This window comes from Papio anubis, chromosome 12, assembly GCF_008728515.1.
Source record: "Papio anubis isolate 15944 chromosome 12, Panubis1.0, whole genome shotgun sequence".
Classification (NCBI taxonomy): Eukaryota; Metazoa; Chordata; class Mammalia; order Primates; family Cercopithecidae; genus Papio; species Papio anubis.
Window position 1 is genome coordinate 10,740,638 of NC_044987.1, and position 11,874 is coordinate 10,752,511.

An 11,874-nucleotide genomic window follows, 5' to 3' on the forward strand; every position below is an offset into this window, starting at 1 on the left:
AGCACCCAGCATTTACCAATTAATTGATAACTGAGAATCCATTCTCTATGTGAACACCAGGTAGATAATTTGGAGTTTTCCTGGACTTTGCTTTTTACAAAGCTTCCTTCATAAAGCTAATGAAGTGATTTCCTAGTTTCTCTCTCTCTCTCTCTCTCTCTCTCTCTCTCTCTCTCACTGTGTGTGTGTGTGTGTGTGTCACATATACACACAGAGAGAGAGAGAGAGACATGCAGAATAAATTAGAAGAAACACATTGTCTAGATTTCAATGGGTTTATAAACACAAACTTACTGGCATAAAACATGCAAATTTATTGTCTCATCTTCTCTGTGGGTCACGGTCAGGTCAGCTGGGTTCCCTGTTCAGGGTCTCACCAGGTTTTAATCAACGTATCACCAGGGGATGCAATCTCATCTGAGTCTGGGGATCATCTTCCAACCTTAACGGGGTTGTGTGCATAATTCAATTCCTTGTAGTTTTAGGACTGAGGTCCCAGTTTTCTTGCTGTTTGTTGGCAGGACATATCACTCTCAGCTTATAGTAGTCACCCTAGATCCTAGAAAGTCCTAGCTACTTGGTCTTCTTAGAACACGACACATTACTTCTTTGAAACCAACAAGATAAACTCTCTCCAGTTTGCTATAACAAAATGTTATATAATGTTATGTAATGCAGTCAAAGGGGTGATATCTCATCTTATTAACAGGTCCCAGGCATACTCGAAAAAGGTTATTAAATAGAAAGTGTATACCAGTGAGCAAGAATCTTGAAGGCTGCTTGGAATTCTACCCACCACATTCCATTTTTGCTGCTTGCTCATGGGAAAACTTAAAAAAAAAAACACCAAGAATTTAATTATTAGTAGCAAGGAATATTTGAAAACTGAACAGTACAAGTAAATCATTTTCTAGTTTCCTCTTATGTTATTTGGCATTACTAACATCACCTGCCTCACTGAGAAATTATAAGCATTAAATAAGACGATACATTTAAAGCACGAAGTACTGTGACTGGCAGGTAATAACTGCTCAATAAATGACAGTGAGTCTTACCACATTGTGCCTTGCAGCAATATTACAGAATTGTTGTTTTTGATCTTAAAGAGAAAGAGAGTACATATATTCTTTTAGTGTTTTCAGAGCATCCTTCTGAATCTAAGAGCGAGGTCTTTTTGTACTATCGTATGCCTGATACTGTTACTGATGTCCTCACTGCTGCCTGCTTTTAAAGGGCTTCTCCTAGGTCTCTCAGAGCAGGTAAGAATCTCAGCATAACTCTGTAGTGGGATTCCCACAACCTCCCACCTCCCAAATGATCCAGAGAGCACCAAGCTTCATACATGACTTTCCCCACCCCCATTTCTGTTACCCTAGAACACTTCCTGTATGGTTCTGAGAACATGGCATTCATATGTGCTCTCCCAAACACAATCTACTGGGTAGGTGCCAGCTGTCTTGCGTACTCCTTCTACCCTAGGTTTCTAAATATATTCCAACATTAACTTTGTCAGATATCACATGTTGGCGCCCCACCATCTTACTCTACTCCTCATTCTCATAAATCCAGTTAATGAATGATCTCACAAAAGAAGACCATTCCATCAAGTCTGTGTCTCTTAATTAAGACCTAGAACATGAGACAGGAAAAAATGGGACCAATGCAAGAAGAGGGGCCTATGTCACCTTGATGTCAAGAGAAGCTGGGATTCTGTATGATGGAAATTGAGGCAGAAGTAAGATTTTTTACTTTATACAAAATGTATTAGTTCAGGATTCTTACTGATTGTTCAGTAGGAGAACACTATGAAACTTGTTCGTCAATATGAGAGAAACTATAGTCTCTGCTCTTCTCAAAGCCCAGAGGAAATACCTCCAGGGAATGTGGCTTAAGCGACGTTGAAGTAAGGTTTGTCAAATATGTAAATAAATAGCAGAAAAGAGGCTCCTGTAATCACCAGCATGCATATCAGAACTTCTGAAATGGAACCAGTATTACTTTGAAATTTCTACTGTATGAAGAGGACCAATCCGCAGCAGAGCTTCATGATCAGTTTTGATGGAATGTGAAAATGTTCATCCCGTGAAGTCTAACGCAGCCTGAGATCTAAAGCAAGAGTTTCAATCCACGGGGTCAATGTTTGACTTGAATATTGGTGTATAGTAGTATATGCAGTGATTTTGTCTCTATCCGTCTGTCTATCTAACTATCTAACTGATTTTATAACAAAGTCTTAACAATTCTCTAATCGTCTGAATGGAAGTTTGAGATAAAAGAGGGAAAGCGAGAAAATGAGTTAAATCTACATTTCTAAGAACTCACCTTATAGTATGTGATTCATTTCAATAGTAAAACTCATCTGAGTTTTTGCCCCAGTTTGTCACGTTCCACATGCTGTGTACAGGTGCCAAGTTTGCAAGATACCACTCAAAGAACAGATACATGGTGTTAAGAAAGAGTGGTCCCTTTCTATTCAAGGACCAAACTAGTGGAAGTGCAGGGAATGCAAATGAACATGGGTAGGAACTTAACTTGATTTATGTCTCAGAAGATGGAATTGCTCTTGGGATTTTGAGTTCCCTTGATGAGCACAAAACAACAGGAAGAGACTGATGGAAAGTTCTTCATAAGCATGCATGCATTTCCTTAGTGTTTCTTATTTGAACCCTCCTGAGAAGAGCCCAGCATCTTTCTGGAACCCATATTTATACATATGAAGAAAGAAGGAGGACTGACTTATCCTTTTCCCTCACCAGTAATTGAGAGACACTCCCAACTGCTCACTCTCCACTCAAAATTTTCCATGATCCATAATGGTCCTGGAAAATTTGTTGGTGCTCTCCAGCTCAGCCTCACCGTCTCATTCACCATCTTTGTATGGTGGTTTGAAAGATCCAAATTCCCAAACTTTTTCTGTTGTTTACAGTTCCAGGGTGGCTTTTCCCCAGAGATCTACCTGCCTAACATAATTATATCCCAGTTGTGTAGTAATCATCAGATATTATAGCTGTCATAATTTTCATTGCTTTTACAAGCCTGAATAAACACTTTTGATATTTCATGTGTACCTCTCCTTTTGAAGATTAACTTTTTAGAATCTTTATTCGTCGCTTTTTGTGTGGTAATAGTTTTTATCTTATTTCTTTATCTGAAGTTTTACAAATTGAAAATATTAATTTGTGTTTCACTGTAAGGTAAAATGTACTTTCAAATTTATCACCATTTAAATATTTTTAAATTTGTATAGATATGTTTACTGTTCTAGGAAATTTTATAAATTGATTTACTATGTTTTCTGATGTCAGCATTTTGCTTTAATAGGATTTTATTGGCCAATCTTGGTGGCTCACACCTATAATCCCAGCACTTTGGGAGGCCAAGGCAGGCAGATCACTTGAGCCCAAGAGTTGGAGACCAGCCTGGGCAACATGGTGAAACCCCATCTCTACAAAAAATACAAAAATTAGCTAGGCACGGTGGTGAGCGCCTGAAGACCCAGCTACTCAGGAGGCTGAGGTGGGAGGATCACTTGAGCCTAGGAGGCCAAGTTTACAGTGAGCCGAGATGATGCTACAGCACTCCAGCCTGAGCAACAGAGCCAGACTCTATCTCAAAAACAACAAATAAACAAAACCATCGTCTTGCACACAAGTTTATCAGTTTTCACTTATGTAACATTTAGTGCTTTAAGGTTCTTTTCCTTCATTTAAATCTTTACTTCATGTGAAATTAATTTTACTTTATGGGTGACATAAGGATGTTTTTATTTCCTATATAATTTGAGATTGTAGTTGTAAATACCTCATTAACTGAAGTGGGTTTCTTCTTAAAAAATTTGGTTTAAGTTCCCAATTATTTTTATATTCTCTCTTATACTTTGCTTATTAACCTCTAGTTTTATTATACTATCAACACAGAAAATGAGTGGCAAAATTTCTATTTTAAAATGTAATGACTTTAGTCTCATGTATTACTTTTATGGTTAGCTTCCTCTGTTGATTTAATTTAATTTTTTTTTTTTTGCAAAAGATGCACATCATCACTCACCATTAGAGAAATGCAAATCAAAACCACAATGAGATACCATCTCATGCCAGCTAGAATGGCAATCATTAAAAAGTCAGGAAGCAACAGATGCTGAAGAGGATGTGGAGAAATAGGAATGTTTTTACAGTTGGTGGGAGTGTAAATTAGTTCAACCATTGTGGAAGATGGTGTGGTGATTCCTCAAGGATCTAGAACTAGAAATACCATTTGACCCAGCCATCCCATTACTGGGTATATACCCAAAGGATTATAAATCCTGCTACTATAAAGACACATGCACACGTATGTTTATTCCAGCATTGTTCACAATAGTCAAGACTTGGAACCAACCCAAATTTCCATCAATGATAGACTGGATAAAGAAAATGTGGCACATATACAGCATAGAATACTATGCAGCCATAAAAAAGGATGGGTTCATATTCTTTGCAGGGACATGGATGAAACTGAAAACTATCATCCTCAGCAAAGTAACACAAGAAGAGAAAACCAAACACCGCATGTTCTCACTCATAAGTGGGAATTGAACAATGAGAACATATGGACACAGGGAGGGGAACATCACACACCGGGGCCTTTTGGGGGGTGGGAGGCTTGGGGAGGGATGGCATTAGGAGAAATACCTAATGTAACCAACAAGTTGATAGGTGCAGCAAACCAACATGGCACAGGTATACCTATGTAACAAACCTGCACGTTGTGCACATGTACCCCAGAACTTAGGATATAACAATAAAAAATAAGTTAAAAATATATTTTTAAATTAATTTTTTTCCAAGAAGGTTTTGCATTACTAAAAGGTCTCTTACCTAAACAAATGTCATACAGTTCACCACATTTATATCTCCTATCTACTATAATTGAGTTTTTTATGTGTATAGTATGGAATAGGATCAAGACTAATTTTTTTATTCTGAATACCCAGATACCCCAAAATAATTTATTGAAGAAAGCAATCATGCTTTACTGCTTTGCAGTGTCATCTTTGTCATATGTATATGCATCAATCTATTTCTTTACCCTGTATTCATTTCCATTTTTCTATTTGTCTAGCCTCATACAAAAACAGCACTCTCTGAGTTACTATAGCTTTGCCACAAGTTCTGATAATTAATGTTGTCAATCTTTCAGTTATCCTTTATTTCTTCAAGAGAGTCTTGATGATTTTGGGCCTCATTCCATTTCAATCTACACTTTAAGATCCACGTGTCCATAGCTGCAAAATCAAACGCTGGGATTTTACTTGGAATAGTATCAAATCTATAGATCAATTTGAAAAAATTGGCAGTTTTAAAATATGAGTCTCCATGTGCACTTTATAATCCTAGATTCATTCAGCAAATTTTATGTTTATCTGAAAATATTCTATTTCTATTGTCATGGTCTTAGACATGTTACATACAATTAAATTCAGCTTTGGTTTCTCATCCTCAGCACTATCGATATTTTGGCCATGATAAGTTTTGTTGTGAGGGTCTCTCCAGTGCATTGTGGAATGTTTAACTCCCCTCACGTATAGCCACTAGATGCCAGTGCCTGTGACAAGCAAGAATATTTCTAGACATTGCCAAGTGAACTGGGAGACAAAACAGCCCCAAGTAATCTAGATATTTAAGATATTTAATTTTTTATATTGGATCTTAACAAACATAAAAAATGGGTGCAAATATATAAAGTGCATAAACCATTACATATGTAGTGGTAGATCATTCATCATCATTGCTGGATAGTAATCTATTCTGTGAATAACAATTTCTGGCCAGAACTTCCAACACTATGTTGAATAGGAGTGGCGAGAGAGGGCATCCCTGTCTTGTGCCAGTTTTCAAGGGGAATGCTTCCAGATTTTGCCCATTCAGTATGATATTGGCTGTGGGTTTGTCATAAATAGCTCTTATTATTTTGAGATATGTTCCATCAATGCTGAATTTATTGAGAGTTTTTAGCATGAAGGGCTGTTGAATTTTGTCAAAGGCCTTTTCTGCATCTATTGAGATAATATGTGGTTTTTGTCTCTGGTTCTGTTTATATGCTGGATTACATTTATTGATTTGCGTATCTTGAACCAGCATTGCATCCCAGGGATGAAGTCCACTTGGTCATGGTGGATAAGATTTTTGATGTGCTGCTGGATTCGGTTTGCCAGTATTTTATTGAGGATTTTTGCATTGATATTCATCAAGTATATTGGTCTAAAATTCTCTTTTCTTGTTGTGTTTCTGCCAGGCTTTGGTATCAGGATGATGTTGGCCTCGTAAAATGAGTTACGGAGGATTCCCTCTTTTTCTGTTGATTGGAATAATTTCAGAAGGAATGGTACCAGCTCCTCCTTGTACCTCTGGTAGAATTCGGCTGTAAATCCGTCTGGTCCTGGACTTTTTTTGGTTAGTAGGCTATTAATTATTGCCTCAATTTCAGAGCCTTTTATTGGTCTATTCAGGGATTCAACTTCTTCCTGGTTTAGTCTTGGGAGAGTGTGTATGTCCAGAAATTTATCCATTTCTTCTAGGTTTTCTGGTTTATTTGTGTAGAGGTGTTTATAGTATTCTCTAATGGTAGTTTGTATTTCTATGGGGTCGGTGGTGATATCCCCTTTATCATTTTTTATTGCGACATACCCCCTGTTCTAAAGCTTGCCTGTACAGGCAGCACCATTAATGAGCTAGTCATGCTTGCCAACATTGGCATCATGGCTGCAGGCTGCCTGATCCTCATCATTATTTCCTACGTCTTCATCGTGGCAGCTGTGTTGTGCATCCACACAGCCCAGGGTGGGCAGCGGGCCTTCTCCACCTGCACTGCCCACCTCACTGTGGTGCTCCTGTACTATGTGCCACCTGTCTGTATCTACCTGCAGCCTCACTCCAGTGAGGCAGGAGCTGGGGGCCCTGCGATCTTCTACACAATCATAACTCCAATGCTCAACCCATTCATTTACACTTTGCGGAACAAGGAGGTGAAGCATGCTCTGCATAGGCTTTTGTGCAGCAACTTCTGAGAGTCTACAGCAGGTAGCCCACCCCCATAGTCTGTGCTATCAAAACTCACAATTTGCCTGCCAGGAAAGCAGCTATTCACATCTCAAAATGAGTAGGGAAAATCATTCAGGTGGAAATCAGAATAACTGAGTTGCAACTCAGCCACACACTTGCCCCCAGCTTTGGCCAAATGGTCTACCTCACTCTCCCCATCACAAACACTTCATCTAGAAAATGGGAAGACTGCTTTAGATGATGTCTAGAGTCTCTCCAAAATCTAAGTTCTGTGACTCAGAGGTATGTGAAATGCTATTCATATCCTCATTTGTATTAGTAAATGATTGTTTTATTTTTTATGAAATAACTTTATTAAATACATAAAACATATTAAAGAATACTGTAAACAAAAGTATAAAATACAATGAAATGAACCTTTGTATATGTATTTCCCAGCAAGAAGAAACCACAGTTTTTAAAATGATAAAATACAAGGAGAAAAGTGACTTGTCCAAGGTGACTTAGAAAGTGACATGATCTTTCTTCTCCCACTCAAGGTAGTATATAATTAAGGCCACACTGAGAGATAGAAATAACATGGGCTTTGGTGTCAATTGAACCTACCAGTATTCTAATCTGGATCCAACCAGTCTTAGCTGTAGAATTTTGCACAAATGTCATAATTGGAGTTTTAGTCTCCACTTTTAAGAGTAAGATTTAAAATAATGGCTTTGTAGGATATTATGAGGTCTAAATAAAATAATTATATTAAGTGTCAGGTAAAATAGGTGCTCCAGTTTCTTACTAAGCTGGCTGAAGAAATCAAAGAGAGCTTATCGTACAAGCTAAGATTCAAATTGTTTCTGAAGGATTAGCAAGGTTTTAATACCTTAATTGAATTTATAGGGCAACTACAAAAGAAAGGGCATTTCTAGACTTCAAAATTATAACAGATAACTCAAGGTTTTAGTTAAAGCAGCTTACCATACAAGAGGAAGGAGTTGGTTATATTCACCAAAACTATTCTATAAAATGAAAATGTCCTTGAATGCCAAGGACATTCAGATTAATCTAAAGAACTCAGATTATGCCCTAGGTGTCCTACCTATTTATTTTTCCTCCTCCTTGTCATCTATAGAAATACCTTTATCCTGAGAAGCCACTTCTTTAAATGCTAAACCATGAGATGAATTAGAAAAGAGATGTTCCCTTCCTGTGTCCTTGTTTAAGAAAACTGGCACAAAGAAAGTTCAATTCCCACCTATGAATGAGAACATGCGGTGTTTGGTTTTTGCCTTTGTGATAGTTTGCTGAGAATGATGGTTTCCAGCTTCATCCATTTGCTTGAAGAGCAAAGACCCATTATGTCTCTTATGTGCTCTAAGCAAAGAAACCAGGTAAAATATTTGTTCAGTCAAGTATTCAGGATTTGAAAATAAAACAGGACACATACACATTTTTCACAACAAAGTTACTGAATAAGAATATTTGTTTTGTATCCAGTAAGGGAAAGAAAAGTTGTTAATTCCAATTGTTGTCTTCTGTCGGATATTTCTATCTTTGGGTCTAATTTTTAGATTTAGGAAATGTGGTATATATACTAGTGTAAGTTTACTTGAAATTTAAAGGGAAGGGGGACTAGAAAATTAACTAGTATTAATTATAATGAAAAAAAAACTTCACAAAAGGAGAACCATATAAGATTATCATTTTCCTGGCTTTCCTACAATGAAAATAGTACACGAACTGGTATTTTCCTTATGATAAATATATGTCAAATGGGCAAGAAACAAAAGCATTACTTGGACAAGATAATTTGCAGGAAAGGACATGCTGTAAGAGTGACTCACTAACTTACTATTGTTCATCCTACGGCATGGAGTTTCTGAAGAAGAAGTTTACCAGTACTCTTGAAGGGCGACTGTACAAAGGAAATTATGATACATGTAATCAAGCTGACTAACTGCCCTCAGAGAATGAAGGACTTCCACAGGATGGATTGCCTTCAAATAATGAATACACAACTGATTTGTGATTTCAGGCTATTGTTCAAATAAGATGAAGATCCATAAAATGTATAATTGTGTCCCTCATCATTGGCAGTGCCAGAATTTAATAAAATAACATTTCTTTAAAAATGTTTTGTGAGAGCTTTTATTGTCAACTTTTATCCACCTCCCGCTTACATTATTGCTAACAATTCTGCCATGTAAATTAGAATAAACGTTTGAAAACACTAAACCTAGGAGAGAACAAACTGTAGCACAGCTATGGTGAGGTAACACTGGCCAAGGAATCTTGTAGAAATGTATAAGCTTTGGAGTTGCATGTCTCAGAACCAGTTTTTATCAATCTTTAATCAAGAGAAGTTCTCGTTGAGATAAAGATCCTTCAGTCTTTGAATTAGAGGTCTTTGAACTTAGATCATTCTCTATTACACACACACACACACACACACACACACACACACTCTCAAAAATTTACCAAAATTATAAAATATTGGGAAGCATTGTACTTTCCAGAGGTGAATGCAACAATATCCCAAATAACTTTCTTTCATGCGTGCCTTGTTCTTGATCCTAGGGGAAAGCATTTAATTTTGCAGGATATTTGCTAGGTTAGGTGTAGGATTTTCATAGATGTCCTTCATCACATTGAGGAAGTCCCCTTTTGCTTCTAAGTTATTGAGAGTTTTTATTAATGGATACTGGCTATTGTCCACTGCTTTTTCTCCATCAGCTGACATGGTCATATAATTTTTCTTTAAGTCTGTTAATATGGTGACTTACAATGTTTGATTTTCAACGTTAAACCAATCTGCATTCCTAGAATGAACCCCAGTTGTCTTCATGTATTATCCTTTTACATATTGTTGAATTTGATATGCCAGAAGTTTGTTAAGTATTTTTGTATGTATGTTCTTGAGAGATGCTGGCTTATATATTTTATTTATTGCAATATTTCTGTCTACTTTGGGTATCAGAATAATAGCGTCTTCATTAACTGAGATGGTAAGTATTCTAAACTCTTCAATTTTTGGTAACTGGTATTATATCTTTCCTTAAATGTTTGATACAAAATTATTAATAGATTGTTCTTATACACTGTACTTCTACTTATACAACTTTTTAAAACTCCACAATATATTGTTATTGTGGGTTTTTTGTTCTGAATAAGTCATTATTTTAAAAAGATATTAAGTAATAAAAATTTTGTTTTATCATGAAATTCACCTAAAGGTCCATCAATGATAGACTGGATAAAAGAAAATCTAGTACGTATACAACATGGAATACTACACAGCCATAAAAAAGAATAAGATCATGTCCTTTGCATCATGTCCTTTGGAGCAACATAGGTGGAGATAGAGGACGTTATCCTAAGCAAACTAATACAGGAGTGAAAAACCATATATATATATACACACCACATGTTCTCACTTACAAGTTTAAGCTAAACATTTAGTACACATAAACACAAAGAAGGAAATAACAGATACTGGGGCCTACTTGAAGGTGGAGGGTAGGGGGAGGGAGAAAAATGAAAAACCACCTATCAAGTACTATGCACACTACCTGGGTGACAAAATAATCTGTACATTAAACTCCCGTGACATGCAATTTACCTATATAACAAAGCTATACATGTAACCCTGAACCTAAAATAAAAGTTTTTCTAAAAAAGAAATATTTCACTTTTTTTAAAAAAGAAACTAAAAAAAGAGAAAATGGCTTTATATTTACCCATGTAGTTATCGTTTCTGGTAACCTTTATTTATTTTTGTATATACAAGTTATGATGTAGTATTATTTTCTAATGTCATGAACACTTTTTAATATCTATAACACCTCTTACCCTGAAAGTCTGCTGGTGATGAATTCTTTTAATTTTGTTATTTCTGTGAAAGTCTTAATTTTACATTCATTTATTATTACACTTTTATTTTTGATAAATGTAGATTTACAGGTAGTTGTAAGAAATTACACAAAGAGAACATCAGGAAGATGGCAGGAGTTTCCAGCACTTGTTCTAATACGAAAAACATCAATTTGAGCAAGTATTCACATACGAAAATATCTTCACAAGAACTAAAGAATCCATGTGACAGCACTTGAGTGAAGCGCAGAAATAAGAAGGTAGGAAGGACAGCTTTACATCATCCATGTCACCCTTCCCCCAACTCCAGACAGCACAGGAATGAGAGATTCTCATTGTGGGGAAGGAGAGTGATGAAAGCCCCAGGCTTGTCCATGGACCTGTGCACCAGGACCAGCCCAGTAAACCCCAGCATCAGGCCGGCCCATATAGTCTCAAGCTTCAGGTTCATCCCCACAGATGCAGACTTCAGACCCACACCAGTTAGCAGAATGAAGAATAATAAGTTCAGAGCAGAAATGGATGAAATAGGGACTAAAATATATTAAAAAGATCAGTGAAGCTAGAGTCATTTTTTTGAAAAGATACACAAAATGTATAAAACTTTAGCAAGGTTTTCTTTAAAAAAGACTCAAGTAAAATTATAAATGAAAGAGAAGATACAACTGATACTGCAGAAGTACAAAGGATCATAAGAGACTATCATGTACAAGCATTCATCATCAAATTAGATATTATAACCTAGAAAAAAATTGATTTCCAGAAACATACAACCTATCAAGATTGAATCATAGGCCAGGCACAGTGGCTCATGACTGCAATCCTAGCACTTTGGGAAGCCAAGATGGTCAGATTGCTTAACCCCAGGAGTTCAAGGCCAGCATGGACAACATGGCAAAGCCACATTTCTACTAAAAATACAAAAATTAGCCAGGCATGGTGGTGCATGTCTGTTGTCCCAGCTATCTGGGAGGTC